This window comes from Dipodomys spectabilis, unplaced genomic scaffold, assembly GCF_019054845.1.
Source record: "Dipodomys spectabilis isolate Male_0828 unplaced genomic scaffold, ASM1905484v1 ptg000145l, whole genome shotgun sequence".
In the NCBI taxonomy this organism is placed as follows: Eukaryota; Metazoa; Chordata; class Mammalia; order Rodentia; family Heteromyidae; genus Dipodomys; species Dipodomys spectabilis.
In genome coordinates this window covers 12,743,670-12,758,029 of record NW_024870822.1, presented here as the reverse complement: position 1 = coordinate 12,758,029, position 14,360 = coordinate 12,743,670, and positions in this window count along the sequence as shown.

The following is a 14,360-nucleotide window of genomic DNA, read 5'->3' as shown; positions in this document are numbered from 1 at the left end:
TTAGCATGTTAAAGCTGTAGGAACTTGTAATAACAAAAACCAACAACAAACAAATTAACACACTTCAAGGAAGAAATTTTATTGACATTTTCAGAACACATGCCTTTCTCTTCCCAATTCTCTTTTCTCTGTATATAGTTTTATCTTAATAAGAGAAGGTCATTTTATTTTTTTTCAGTGTACATATTTCATGCCCTCCCTGACGAGCAGACTGAAAGAGATTCATAATGACTGATGTCTCAGCAAGGTAACACCACATCTATCACTCAAGATGAATGCAATGGTTAGTACTGGAGTCTGGATTAGAAGGGATTAATGTTATATCCCAGCTCCACCACTCACTATTTATTCAATACAAAGTTAATCACTCCAGTGATACTTCCAAATCAAAGTGCAATTACCTGTTAAGGAATTTTTGTCTAGAATGTAAAGATTCTGACTTCAGGAACCATAATTTATTCTTCTGTGTACTTTCAGGATTAGACATAATGCCTGATACATAGTAACCACTTTATATTTATTTCTTAATCAAAAATTGTGTGTTGACTTGTTTTACCATCTTTAAGTATCATTTATTTTTTAAAAATACATTAATAGAGGCTCACAAGAAATTCCAAAAAGTGTATATCTTATATCTATTTATCTGTATTTTATATATTACCAAACGGAGTAATAAATTGCTTCACACAAGTATTGAAGTTAATTTGTGAGAAATTTGTTTTTCTTTAGTTTTCTTACTTTAGGTTTTTAGTTTAGTTTTTAGTCCAATGGCTTGGCTATACATTATCATAGAAAATTTGTAGCATAAAAATTATTTTATGAAAAAGATTCTCATTAACAGACCTGAATAAACAGCAGACCTGGATCTAAAGCACGTTATCACTTGTTTCATGGGATTTCAGTCATGAATTGAATTATTCCCTCTGCTTAATTCTATTGAAGATGTAAGAGGCATAGTGAATAGTTCTACAGAAGTGGTTGAGAAAACCTTGCACCCCGAAGATTACAGTGGACAACTTGATTGGATTGAAATATTGTAGTACTATTAGTCCCTTTGTAGAAAATGTCTGTCCGGGGAATAAAAAGATTATTCATGAAGAACAAGAAGTCATTGACTTCATATCATCCTATCAAGTACCTACACAGAAAGCTCACTAGTGAACCAGAATGAATAAAAGCAATTAAAGCAGCTATTGATAAGTATCAAATTAATTTATTTTATGGAGTTTGAATATATTATGTGAGCCTGGGTCTTGGGTACCACCGTGAAGCCTCTTTTATTTTAAATATTGTATGTTGAACAGAGACTGCATTTCAGCCTCAGGAAGCACATCTTCACCAATTGTTTTGTATCTGATTCATGTCTGTTCACTAGAAAGCAGAGCAGATTCTCCTTCTGCCTTGACCCTAATATCATGTGATCTATTGGTCAAACAATAGAAGCTTATATAATAATTTGACAATATGTTACAAATCAATACACTTGCTTTAAACTCACTTTTCTCTTCTTTTATCTTTTTGTTTCCAAAAGTTGTGAAAGTGTTTTTAAAACCTTAAATATTCAAGTAAAAAGCTGTAATTATAATGAGTGCAGAAAGTTATCCAAAAAAATATTTGTCTATGTTTGTAAACACAAATTTCTGCCTATGCTGAAAATATAGCAAAATCTATCAGGGGAATCTAAGGATGCTTCGTTAGTTGAACATTGATTAGTTTGTAGCCAATCTGAGAGCTTAAATAACATTATTGAATTTCAGCTATCGGTTTTGAGAATCAGGTATGAATTGTGTGGATTTTTGGAGACAAACTGATTTGAAAACCATTATTCACTGCAGCAAATATACACAGGTTACAAACAGTAGTGATAATGGCCAGAACTAACTCATCTGTACACAGAACCCACCCTAGTGTGATGTTTCAAGTACTTGGCCTCCTTTTGTGTACAGGCTTAGCAGTTTTGGAAGGTAGAAAGTTCACATTAGAGAAGTGACTTGGATCCTTAAAATATGCTTTATGGGGAGTCAATGCATGTTTTTGAAATGCACAGTCTGGATGTTGTCAACATCCCAACACATCACACAGTCCTATGTAAAACAAATAGATTTTTTACCATAGTTTGTATTCAAACTGTCACCTTACCCACAGTGTAAGATTTTAGGAAGGGGATGTCCTTAACTCTATCTTAATAGTAAATGGAGGAAGTATTTTTCTTAGCCTGTCATTTATAGAAAGGTTGCTTATTGTACAACATGACTGCACTTTCAGGTTGTTGTAAAATACAAAGTATAAATTTATGCCCATGTTATTGTTGGAGAAAAGGTATATACCAAGGAGAAAAGAACAGTAGGTAATTTGTAACAGTTAATATTTCAAAGTATTATTGTTTCAGGCATTCTACTAACTATTCTTCAATTACTTCAGTGGATTACTGCAGTTCATCTTCATAACTGCCCTAGAAATCATTATTATTATTAAGTCTATTCTATGTGTGAGAAAACTAAGAATGGGAAACTCTCTACTGACATCACAGAATAGGTGAGTTTTGGAAAAGGATTCAGAAACTACCCCTCTCTCAGAAGGCTTCACTTCCCTCATGTCATGCTGTTTTTTTTCTTAAAATCTAGTACAAAAATAAAAATGAAATGAGCTTTCAACTTTGGTGACAATTGTAGAAGATCATTCCAGTACATTTCATTTTTAAACTGTTGTGGAAAGTCAAATTCTTCAAGAGTCATATTTCAGGTGTTCATTAAAAAATCTTTCTTTCCTACCTATTTAGTAAACTGTGTTAAAATCATGCTTAACATATGTATACTTTACAGTCCCATATCTTTTCATTCTCTTACAAGAAAACCCTTATTAAATCTTGTTGCCTGTAGCACAAGGTCATGGATATGCAATATTATGGCAATTAAATTTACGTATTACAGCATTTCCTCTTACTTAAAGAAACTGACTGAAAGCACATAATGTAGGAACCAAAGGCAGACACTGATAAAAATAGAGATCCTAGAAACAAGTCATATATTGGCTTCCAACTGATTTTTAACAGAGATACAAAGAACATTCATTAGAACATTGAGTGATAGGGATACACGTTGACCTATTGAAACAATGAGATGTACAAGACACTATGTTGAAAATGAACTTTACAACCTCTGTGGCGGAGGGGTGGGGGGGAAAGGAAGGAGTAGTTGTGGTGGTGGGGAAGGAAGGAGGGGATGGTAGGGAACAAAACAAAGGAGAAGGCAACAATGCTCGATAGGAAATGTACTCATTTCCTTACTCATGTAACTGTAACCCTCTGTACAGTATTTTTACAATAAAAAAGTATAAAAAAGAAAAGAAGTGTGAACCTCAAAAATGATGTTGGAAAAATTGGATCTGCACATGCAAAAGGAAAAACATGTAATTCTTTGTATTCACTAGTTACAAAGACCAACAAGAAAAAAATGACACTCGTTGTAAATACTTAAAGGTAAGACCTGGCACTTTGAAACTTCTTGAAGAAAGGAGAAGAGAGGCTTCATGAACTTAAAGAATGAGAATTTTTAGGTAAGATTTTCCAAAACACAGGTAGTGAGGACAATTGTAAAGCCAGAGACAGTGACCCATGCCTGTAATCCTAACTAATCAGGACAAGAGATCAGAATTTCATCGCTCAAAGCCAACCTGAACAAAAATTTGTGAGACTCTCATTTCAACAAACGAATCAAATGTGGATTCACCTCTGAATGCTCAGTTAAATGGGAGAAAATGGGCAGGAAGATCAGGTTCCTAGGCTAGCAAGAGAAAAAAATAGAAACTTTATCTGAAAAATAATCTAGATCCAGCAGGCATAACTCAGGTTGTAGAATGCTTGCCTAATGAACACAATGTCCTGAGTTTCAACCCAGTACTGACAAAAACAAAAATATCAAATAAAGAAAGAAGTTTCTGTACAGCTAGGAGCCAACCAAATGGTAATGTAACCTTTTCAGAATGGGAAAATATATGAAATATTTTCCAACTATATATTGGACAGGGAGATGAGATGCAGAATACATAAAGAATCAAAAATATTGAATAGAAATAATATTCTTTTTAAGTACATATGTCTTAATAGGCGTATTGTAAAACATGTTTGAAGAAATGCAAATACAAATCCAAGGTACCACTTCATTAGAGTAAGAACTACTGAAATCAAAGACTAAAGACAATGAATGTTGAAGAGATTTTAGAAAAAGTAGAAGCTTTGTATACTAATTCATAACAATATGACTTAGTATGGAAATGATTGGGATGTGAACAATTGGATGGCAGCTAGATGTGAGGCATTTGGCAAGTGATTAAGATCAGATGAAGTCCACAGGGTAGATTGCCAATGGTTGCATCCTACGAAAAAAAGAAAAGGAAAAATAGGCTGGGGAATTTCTCTCTCTCTGTCTCCCTGTCTCTGTCTCTGTCTCTCTGTCTCTGTCTCTCTCTCTGTTCTGTCTCTGTCTCTCTCTCTCTCTCTGTCTCAGTCTCTCTCGCTCTTCCTTCATTTCCTCCCTTCTCCTACCCATTTCCTCCCTTCTCCTACAACATCCAGCAAGATGTCAATCACTGCTCATGATACCTAATATGTTTCTGTTAATAATTACTATATTGGTTCCCTTATGAAATTAAGATACAATATGCATAATTTTTAAAAGTATATTTTTATTGTAAAGATACTGTACAGAAGGGTTACAGTTACATGAGCAAAGTAACAAGTCCATGTCCTATCCAGTATTGTTACCCCCCACCTTTGTTTTTCCCCTACCATCCCTTCCCTCCCCACCTCCCAACTCCTCCTCCCACCAAGTTGTAAAGTTCTTTTTCAATATAGTGTCTTATACATCTCATTGTTACAATGAGTCAACCTGTATCCTTATTTCAGCACTTTGTTATTTCCCTTCCCCTCCCCAAATTATAAATATGTATAAGGATGTAGGGCACTGGAATCAAAACAGTGAAAATACGGGTTATACCATGGGGGAAGAACATACAAAAGAAACAAAAAACATCACATAGTACATTATAAATACATGAAAAACAATAGCTAGAAAGAAAAAAAACACTTATGCTCCTATCTTGGGATTCATTTCGCTTAACATCATCTTATATGGTCATATGTACATAGCATTTGACTTTTTCTGCTTGTCCTAGACATATACTAGTTATTGCAAATAAGGAAAACCATAATCCAGGCCCAATATGCATAATTTTTCAAAAATAACTGTAAATATTGGCTTTAGATCAAAACCAGGGTTTGTCTTGGAATATACTTTCTGGCACTCTTTTATGGTTTGGAGCAATTGGTTCTATACATTTAGTCCGATCTTTTTGCTGATTTTTTTGTGTGGTTCTTCTGTTACTAGATAAGGCATTGAAGTCTTCAACTATATGCTTTGCCACAAATTTAAAAAAAACAAACATCAAATACAGTGAAAACAGGGGTTATACCATAGGGGAGGGACATACAAAGCAACAAAGAAATCATCTTATAAATATGTTATAAACAATAGCGAGAAAGAAAAACCATTTGAGTCCTTATCATGGGGTTCGTTTCACTTAACATCAACTTATCTGACCATTTTCTGCTTGTCTCAGACATATACTAGTTATTGCAAATAAGGGAAACCATAGGACCTATGTTTCTCTGGGCCTGGCTTACTTCACTTAATATAATTTTTTCCAAGTCTTTCCATACCCTAACAAATGGGGCAATGTTATTCTTTCTGATGGAGGCATAGAATTCCATTGTGTATATATACCACATTTTCTTGATCCATTCATCTACTGAGGGGCATCTGCGTTGGTTCCATATCTTAGCTATGTTGGTACAATTTGGGGAGGAGAAAGGAAAAAACAAATTGTTTAAATAGGGATACAGGTGGACCCATTGCAACAATGAGATGTACAAGATGTTATGTCGAAAAAACGAACTTTACAACTTTGCCATGGGGTGGGGGGGGCAGGGGGAGAGGAGGGGTAGGGAGGTGGGAGGGGATGGGAAAGGGAATTACAGGGGGAGGCAACAATGCTTGATAAGAAATGTACTCATTATCTTGTCCATGTAAATGTAACCACTCTGTACGGTATTTTCACAATTACAAAAAAACACACACACACACAGAAACATTCACAACTGATTACATTGCTCTGATTTTTTTTTCTTATCTGGGCTCTTAATCAGAGGCTCAGAAAGAATCAGCTTTTAAATGTATTCAGGTACAAAATTTCTTTTTTTCTTTTTGGTATTCAGGTAAGGGGTAGGTTTATTCAGTAGACTTGCTGGGACCAGGCCAGGTTGGCACTCCACACGGCTGGGAAAGGCCTGGGAAAGACCTGAGAAAGAGAGAGAGCTGGGGAAAGAGGTGGGAAAGAGAGAGAGCTGGGAAAGAGAGCAAGGAAAGAGAGAGAGCTGGGAAAGAGGTGGGAAAGAGAGAGAGCTGGGAAAAAAAGCTAAGAGAGCTGGGAAAGAGCTCCAAAGGAAAGAGCAGGTACAAGATTTCTTTACATCGTAACAGTAAGGTTCAAGGTTCCTTCCTGGCTAAACACCCTGCAAGGTTGTCCTGACTTTCTTAACCTTGTAAGTCACTTGTTTTGTTTTTTAATTTTTTTTTGTCAAACTGCCCTTAAGGACTAGAATACCCACAATTCTAAACTCTCTGACTACTGTCTGCCATTTTTGTAATTCAGTAAAAAGAGGGGGGCAAAGCAGACAAGAATCTAATGCATATCTTACAAAGTTAAGAGTAAGGGAAAGGATGGGTAGAGGAGGGATTAGTGAGAATGTAGAAAGAGTAACTTCAATCAAAATATATTGTATTCATAAACTGCTTTGTTAAATGGCAAGTATTTATAGAACTATTTAAAGATAATACTAATGATAAATATAAAGCAGAAAAGGTTCTGCTGTTAAAGACATTATCATTCACAAGCTAATCCAAGATAATTTCTCTATTTTCAGGTCTATAATCTTAAATGCATTTGTAGTTTTTTTCCATATAATGTAACATAGTCACAGGTTCCAGGGAGTCAGGCATGGCCATCTTTAGAGAGCCATTCTATTTATGATAGCAATGTTAGAAATTTTCTTGTAAAGGAGATGCTTGACATTTAAACTGCCATTTGCTGTGACATGGAGAGAGCCTGGATATTTGGCTGGTGTCCCAGCTCCAAACACTTTTGCGACTTTAAATACACACAGTATTTGGCAATGTGTGACAGGAAGCAGCACAGCTTTCCTCCATTAATGCGGTAGAGTAAAAGGCGTGGAGCCAGAAATTTTGTCCCCAGTGTCTCATTAGATGTCGATGTTACAATTCTTCATAACAGCAACCCAGTTGTGGATATGCAACCAGATTGGGAATATGTATGAACAGAACCTAAAGTTCTCTTTCTTTTTCAAAATTCAGTTGATCTGATCAGATGATTTATGTATGACACTGTGTGTGTATGTGTGTGTGTGTGTGTGTGTGTGTGTGTGTGTGTGTGTGCTTATGGGTGCATGCGCACACACACCTACCTGTGTGCATGGCTTTGAGCATATGTGCACCATGTTTTATATTACATAGAATACTTGTTTTTCATTCTTAAGTTTTCTTTGTAATGCCTAAGTTTTCACTGTACTCATTTATTACTTTTTTTCCTTTTTTGGTTGGTCATGGGGCCTGAACTCTGGGCCTGGGCGCTGTCCCTCAGCTCTTCAGCTCAAGGCCAGCGCTCTACCACTTGAGCCACAGCACCACTTCTGGTCTTTTCTGCTTATGTGGTGCTGAGGAATCAAACCCAGGGCCTCATGCATGCAAGGCAAACACTCTACCACTGAGCCACCTTCCCAGCCCTCATTCATTACTTTTATGAGAGCAAATCAAATCAGCTATTATTGTTACCCACAACTGTCTTTGGCAAGTACTGGGGGTTGTCAAATCACCAGTCCTATGCATGTCTACTCCAGACTGTTGGATTTAGTTCAGAGAAACTCCTGTGATCCTCATGTCTTTCCAGCAGGCTGGATTTTTATAAATTGTGGATTTATTTTCCTTTATCTTTCATAAATTGCTGCTAGAGTTGATTGAATTTACTTTAAGAGAATTGGAAAAAGAAATAAATCTGTGGTTGGATGTACATGCATTTTACATTTTCAAACGAATTATATATTTATTTTGTATTGTAGTTAATTTTTGACTAAAATTACATAGGTGATTTCTAATGTATTCCACAGTGTTAGTGTTAGTTTCGCATTTAAAGAGATGAAGCTTCAATTGTTATTTGCTAGTACAGGAGACAGGTTCTCTATGTAGCTAGACTGGTATTGAACTCAAGAAGTACTTGTCACCATCTCTTGTGTGGAAGGATTAGAGGTATTTATCATCACATCTACCTTAAAGTTCAATTTAATGGAGCTTGAAATTTACTGACAGTGAAGAGCAGCCCAGGTATACACAGAAAGCTGATTCTGCATTGTTCTAAGGGAAATTCTTTATACAGACTGAAGCAGAGGGACTGCCAACTGGAGCTGTACAAGGTGGCAGCTTTATTAAGTGCAGAGCAACAATTAAGAAAGTGAAAGATACCCATTGATTGATTTATTCTACGGCTATTGTTTACCATGTGTCACACCATTCTACTTACTTAGAATATGTCAATAAATAAACAGAAAAGGCTTCAGTGATAAAAGTAGGTAACAATTTTGTCTGTGTAGACAACACAGATAAATTTATAATGGAAAAATTCAAAAGTAAAGTATCATGATAGCAGATGATCTATGCTAAACAACATGACAGCGCTTGAAATGCCAGGGTTTTATTTATTGGTGATGCTGGATACATAGTTAAAGCTAAAGTTCAATAACAAGATAATAGAAAGTCCACAAATTGGGAGATCTTCACTACCCATACAACAGACAAGGGCCTCATATCTAAAATATAATTAGAACTCAAAAAATCAAATCCTCCCCAAACAACTGCCCGATTAATCAGTGAGCTAAAGACTTAAAGAGACTTACTTCACTCAATGTAATTTTTTCCAAGTCTTTCCATTTCCTAACAAATGGGGCGGTATCATTCTTCTTGATGGCATAGAATTCCATTATACACACACACACACACACACACACACACACACACACACATAATTTTCTTGATCCATTCATCTATTGAGGGGCACATGGGTTGGTTCCATATCTTAGCTATGGTGAATAATGCTGCTATTGTTCTTTTTAATGTACTTATAACGTACTATGTGATTTTGTTTTGTTTCTTAGTAGAAGAAACATAGGTCCCATGGTTTCCCTTATGTGCAATGAATAGTATATGTCTAGGATAATCTTAGCAGATGAGCAGAATATCTCAATGGTTATGTAAATATGATCATATAAGACAATGCTAAGTGAAATGGACTCCAAGACATGGACACAAGAGGATTTTTCTTTGTTGTTGTTTTTAATGTACTATGTGGGTATTTTTTGTTTCTTTTATATGTTCTTCCCACTATGGTATATCCCCTGTTTCACTGTATTTGATTTTGGTACCCTGGTATTATATATATGTTTATCTGAATTAGGGAAGGGAAGGGGAACAACAGAATGGTGCGACAAAGGACAAGGAGGCAATCAATGCAACAGCGATATTTACAAGACAATATGTTGGAAATTATCTGTACAACTTGGGGGAGGGAGGGAAAGTACGAGAAAGATTAGGATATGGGTAACCAGTTTGACAAGAAAGGTACTTATTACCTTACTTATGTAACTGTAGCCCCTCTGTACATCACCTTCCCAATAAAAAGAAACAAATGTGAGATAGTAATTTGATTAGCTCCTTTCTGAGAAAGATAAACATGATTTTCATAACAATAAAAGCCTCCAGAGATCACTATTTCAAATAAGTATTTAATGACTATTTTCAGTCTAAAAGAAAATACAACTCTTGGATTTATAAAAACTGAACATGAGTTAACCCTTCCCCTCTACAAATTAGAAAAATGTATGTACAAGATGCAGGGCACCAGAATCAAATACAGTGACAACAGAGGTTATACCATGAAGGATGAATATAAAAGAAACAAAACATATCACATATTACATTAAAAACAAAAGAAACAAAGAAATAAAAACCTCTTGTGTCCCTGTCTTGGGGTTCATTTCAATGAAACATACAAGAAATTATGTTGAAAACGAACTTTACAACTCTGGGGGGGGGGGGGATGCAAGGAGTTGGGGAGGTAGGAGGGGAAGGGAAGGGAAGGGATGGTAGGAAACAAACAAAGGAGGAGGTAACAATGCTCGATAGGAAATGTACTCATTACCTTACTCATGTAACTGTAACCCCTCTGTACAGTATCTTTACAATAAAAATATAAAAAAAACATGAGTAATATGGAAAATTTCCCATTTTTAAAGTATAAGAGGATTTGCAATAAAAAAAATTCTAAGCTATGGCAGCAACACAGAGTGTCTTTATATTTTAATAAGTACACATACACTTCTTTTTATCTAAGCACATGGAGGAACATATACAAAATTGTTAATAATAAAGTAATTTATATAAAACCATGATCACTGAATCCTTAATACACAATTTCTTTTCTCCATTTGTTGCTCTCTCATATAATCTATTAAATTATCCCCTTCCATCGTTCTTTTAAGTGTGCCCTTCCTGTCTGTCCTCTCTTACTATGCTCAGAAACATGCGTGGGAGTTGGAGACACTTTACAAATGTTCACTTTAAAATGACACTTAGAGACTTTAAATTTACAAGGCACTATGTAAATGTATATTTCAGAAATAAATTGATTAATTTTGTACATCTTACTTTACAAAAGACCAAAATTTAGCCTCAAGCTATTACCGGAATCACCATCCTTATTCGTGTAAAAAAAAAAAACCTCTTTATGAAGCAAATATGTCTCATTTTATTTTGTGTATTTTTCCCTAAAGAGCTTACTCTAGGTTAAATAATTATATTACTTACTATGCAGTAGTAGTGAGTAAGGGAGTTGGGAAAACCAAGAAATCAATACAAGTAAGGCTTCTGTCATGTATCCCAGGGATATTGACTTAACACTAGACTTAATCGTAGTTTTCTTAGTACTTATGTGTTTATATACTATTGCACTTTGCAATCTCTCTCACAAAAAGCTGTCCCCAAAAACAAATTGTTTAAATAGGGATTCAGGTTGACCCATTGCAGTAATGAGAGGTATAAGAGACTATGTGGAAAGATGAAGTTTCCAATTTAGGTGTGTGTGTGGGGGGGGGAAGGTGTAGTTGTGGAGATGTGAGGGGAGGGATGGTAGGAGAAAAACAAAGGAGACCACAATGCTTGATACGAAATGTACTCAATACCTTGCTCATGTGATTGTAACCCCTCTGTACAGTATTTTCACAATTAAAAACTTATTTTAAAAAATTAAAAAAAATAAAAAGCTGTCCCACTGTGGTCAAAGTCATGAGGATTTACAATATATATGTGTGTGTGTGTGTGTGTGTGTGTGTGTGTGTGTGTGTGTGTGTGTGTGTGTGTGTGTGTGTGTGTATGAAAACATAAAAAGCCTATGATAAATTTTACTGTAAAATTTTTAAATATATTTCATTGTTTGTTTTTATTTATTTATTTTTGGTCGGTTGTGTGGCTTGAACTCTGGGCTTGGGCGCTGTCCTTGTGCATTTCAGCTCAAGGAAAGCACTCTACTGCTTGAGCCACAGCACCACTTCCAGTTTTCTAGTGGTTTGTTGGAGATAAGAGTCTCACGGACTTTGCTGCCCGGGCTGGCTTTGAACCACAATCCTCAGATCTCAGCCTCCTGAGTAGCTAGGATTACAGGCATGAGCCACTGACACCCGGCTATATTTTATTTTTAATAGTTATACAAAGAGGTTTTAATTCAGTATGTTAATTTCTGAATAAAATGCATCTTGATCAGTATCATGCTTTCCAACACTCTTCTCTCTCATCTATCTCAACTCCACCTTCCTCTCAATTTTCTGGCACATTTTAGAGGGCAGACATTAAAAAAAAAACTAAAGCTGAAGGCATGGTGTTTATATCTGGATTTTGCCATGGTGAATTCAGGCACTATTCACACTTGAACTTAGTCCTGTTTAGTAGTCACATCAGCAAATTGTCACAGAACAAACCCCAGTCCCTTTTATTGAATCCCATCTCAGCCTCTGTTTTCACTGTTTTCATTAAATATTGTGACTAATTGTCTGCATTGTTTACTTGTCTACATTTGGCTAAAAAAATCAGATATACCGGTTTCAACTTCAACTATATTGGCTAACAGAAAAAAATGTTGGGTTTTGAAAGAATAATTTTACTACAGTTGGTAAAAGAGAAGAATAGTAAGCTGATTCTACTAAGCAAGATAAACATTTGTTTTCTAAATATAATTTTGAGAATTTACTATGGGTATATAATTTCCCAAATTAACTTGTTTAGCAAACCTTTATTATAATACAACTAATTATTTTCTATTTATTGTCATTTCCACAAAATCTATATTGTAGCCATTCTCTGTCATTAGCACTTTCCTTCCATCTTTTCTACGTACTATACTTGCATCATTCATAAAGAAAACCTCCCTCATTATCCAAAACTTATTTTTAATATTTTTTCATGTTCTCTCTCAAGTAATGCTTATCTTTTATGTTAATAAATCTTACTTTGTAATCTCTTCTTGTTTAAATCATTTCTGATGAATTTTACTTAATATCCCTTCTTGTCTTTTCAACAGTCAGCTACCACCCATTTAAATAGAAGAGAATGCCTTACTTATCCCTTTTTTTTTCTAGTGTCTATTATAGTATCTGGGCATAAATAATAAATCTTTTGGATCATAATATTAAGGAGGGCACACAGATTGTACCACCATTAAAAAATAAAATGAAGTTCCTAAACAGTAAGACTCAACTTCAGATGCTTTTAACTATAGATTGAATTGAAGGATTTAGGGGGAGGAAATGCGTAGAATATAGCTTAATGTGGACTCTTGATAACCTTACATTTTATTTATGGTTACCTAGGCATATAGCTATTGTTTCCTAGTGATTAAATGCAATGTATTTTACTGTTACAAGATATCAGGGTAACAAAAATACGTTTATTTAAATAGATTCACAAAACATGGAAATAGATTCCTCTGAAGTCCATCCATGCTGGCATTAAAACATTGACTGGTATTTGTCCAGGGAAGCAATCAGGATTCATCTGCTTGTTGACACAAGGTAAGCATTTAAAAATAAGCTAAAGGAAACATATATCACACATTTCCCTTATAAAAATCAGTCTGGGATTGTTTTTCTGTTTTGAAGTACACAGCTTAGTGTTAATAGTGTAATAGAAGCTTGAAGTCTAGGCAGTCCACTGTGAGAAACTTTTTTAGTATCAATGAACTTACAGAAGTTTTTCAGATGCCTTTTAATATGTTTTCTATAATTTAAAACATATTTGTTTTTGTCCCTCCTTTTATGATCTCAGAAACATAAAAGAAGTAAACAAATGTTGCAAATCAAAGGAGTATAATATTATAAGATGAATTCTCTAACTCACAGGCACTAGCCCTCACTTAGCCGTAATTTATCTCTGCCTAATTTCTGCAGCAGACTTAGGTGAAATATATATGCACACCATATAAAGAGATCGTGATGTGTGGCAAGATGTTGCATATCTAATGTTTATTAGCATAATTTATTCAAATACACACTTTACAAGACTTTAAGTCAGCTAGTGAAAGTTTGAATTCATCTTAAATATATATTGCAGATTAGAGGATGTGGAGGAAATGAAATGTGGTCAGATTGCACACCTCTTTGCTTCTTGTAAAAATTTTCCCTATGGAATCACAGAACAACTAGCTCATGGGGTCAGTTTCAATCAATGAGATATCTAAGCATCATTCCCCAAAAGTAATGTGTGAGCATGTATGTTATGTGTGTGTTGTGTTTTAATTAGACAAAGAATAAGCTAACATTGAAGGTACTTAACAAACCATGCAAGACAATTGGTAATAGAAGACACTGTGTCTCAGTTTCTCTGTCATTATTAGTGTTTAATACTCTATGACTGTCCTGGCCATTTAGTTATAGGAGTTAAAGTCCTATAAGTAGAAAGTCAGCAAACACTGCACATATAGGTCAAGTTTCAGCTTCATTTTGCCCTTGTCTCCCTTAATTTCACCTGTCTCTTTGATCATTGATGCTTGTATGATCTTTATTTTATACACATACCCTTACTATTGGAAAAATGTATTACTTCTTTCTGCTATTTAGTTACTATCCTCAATATTCTGAAGGATAAAAAAACAGTGCAGCTGTAATTTGTGTCAATAGATTGCATTGTTATAAT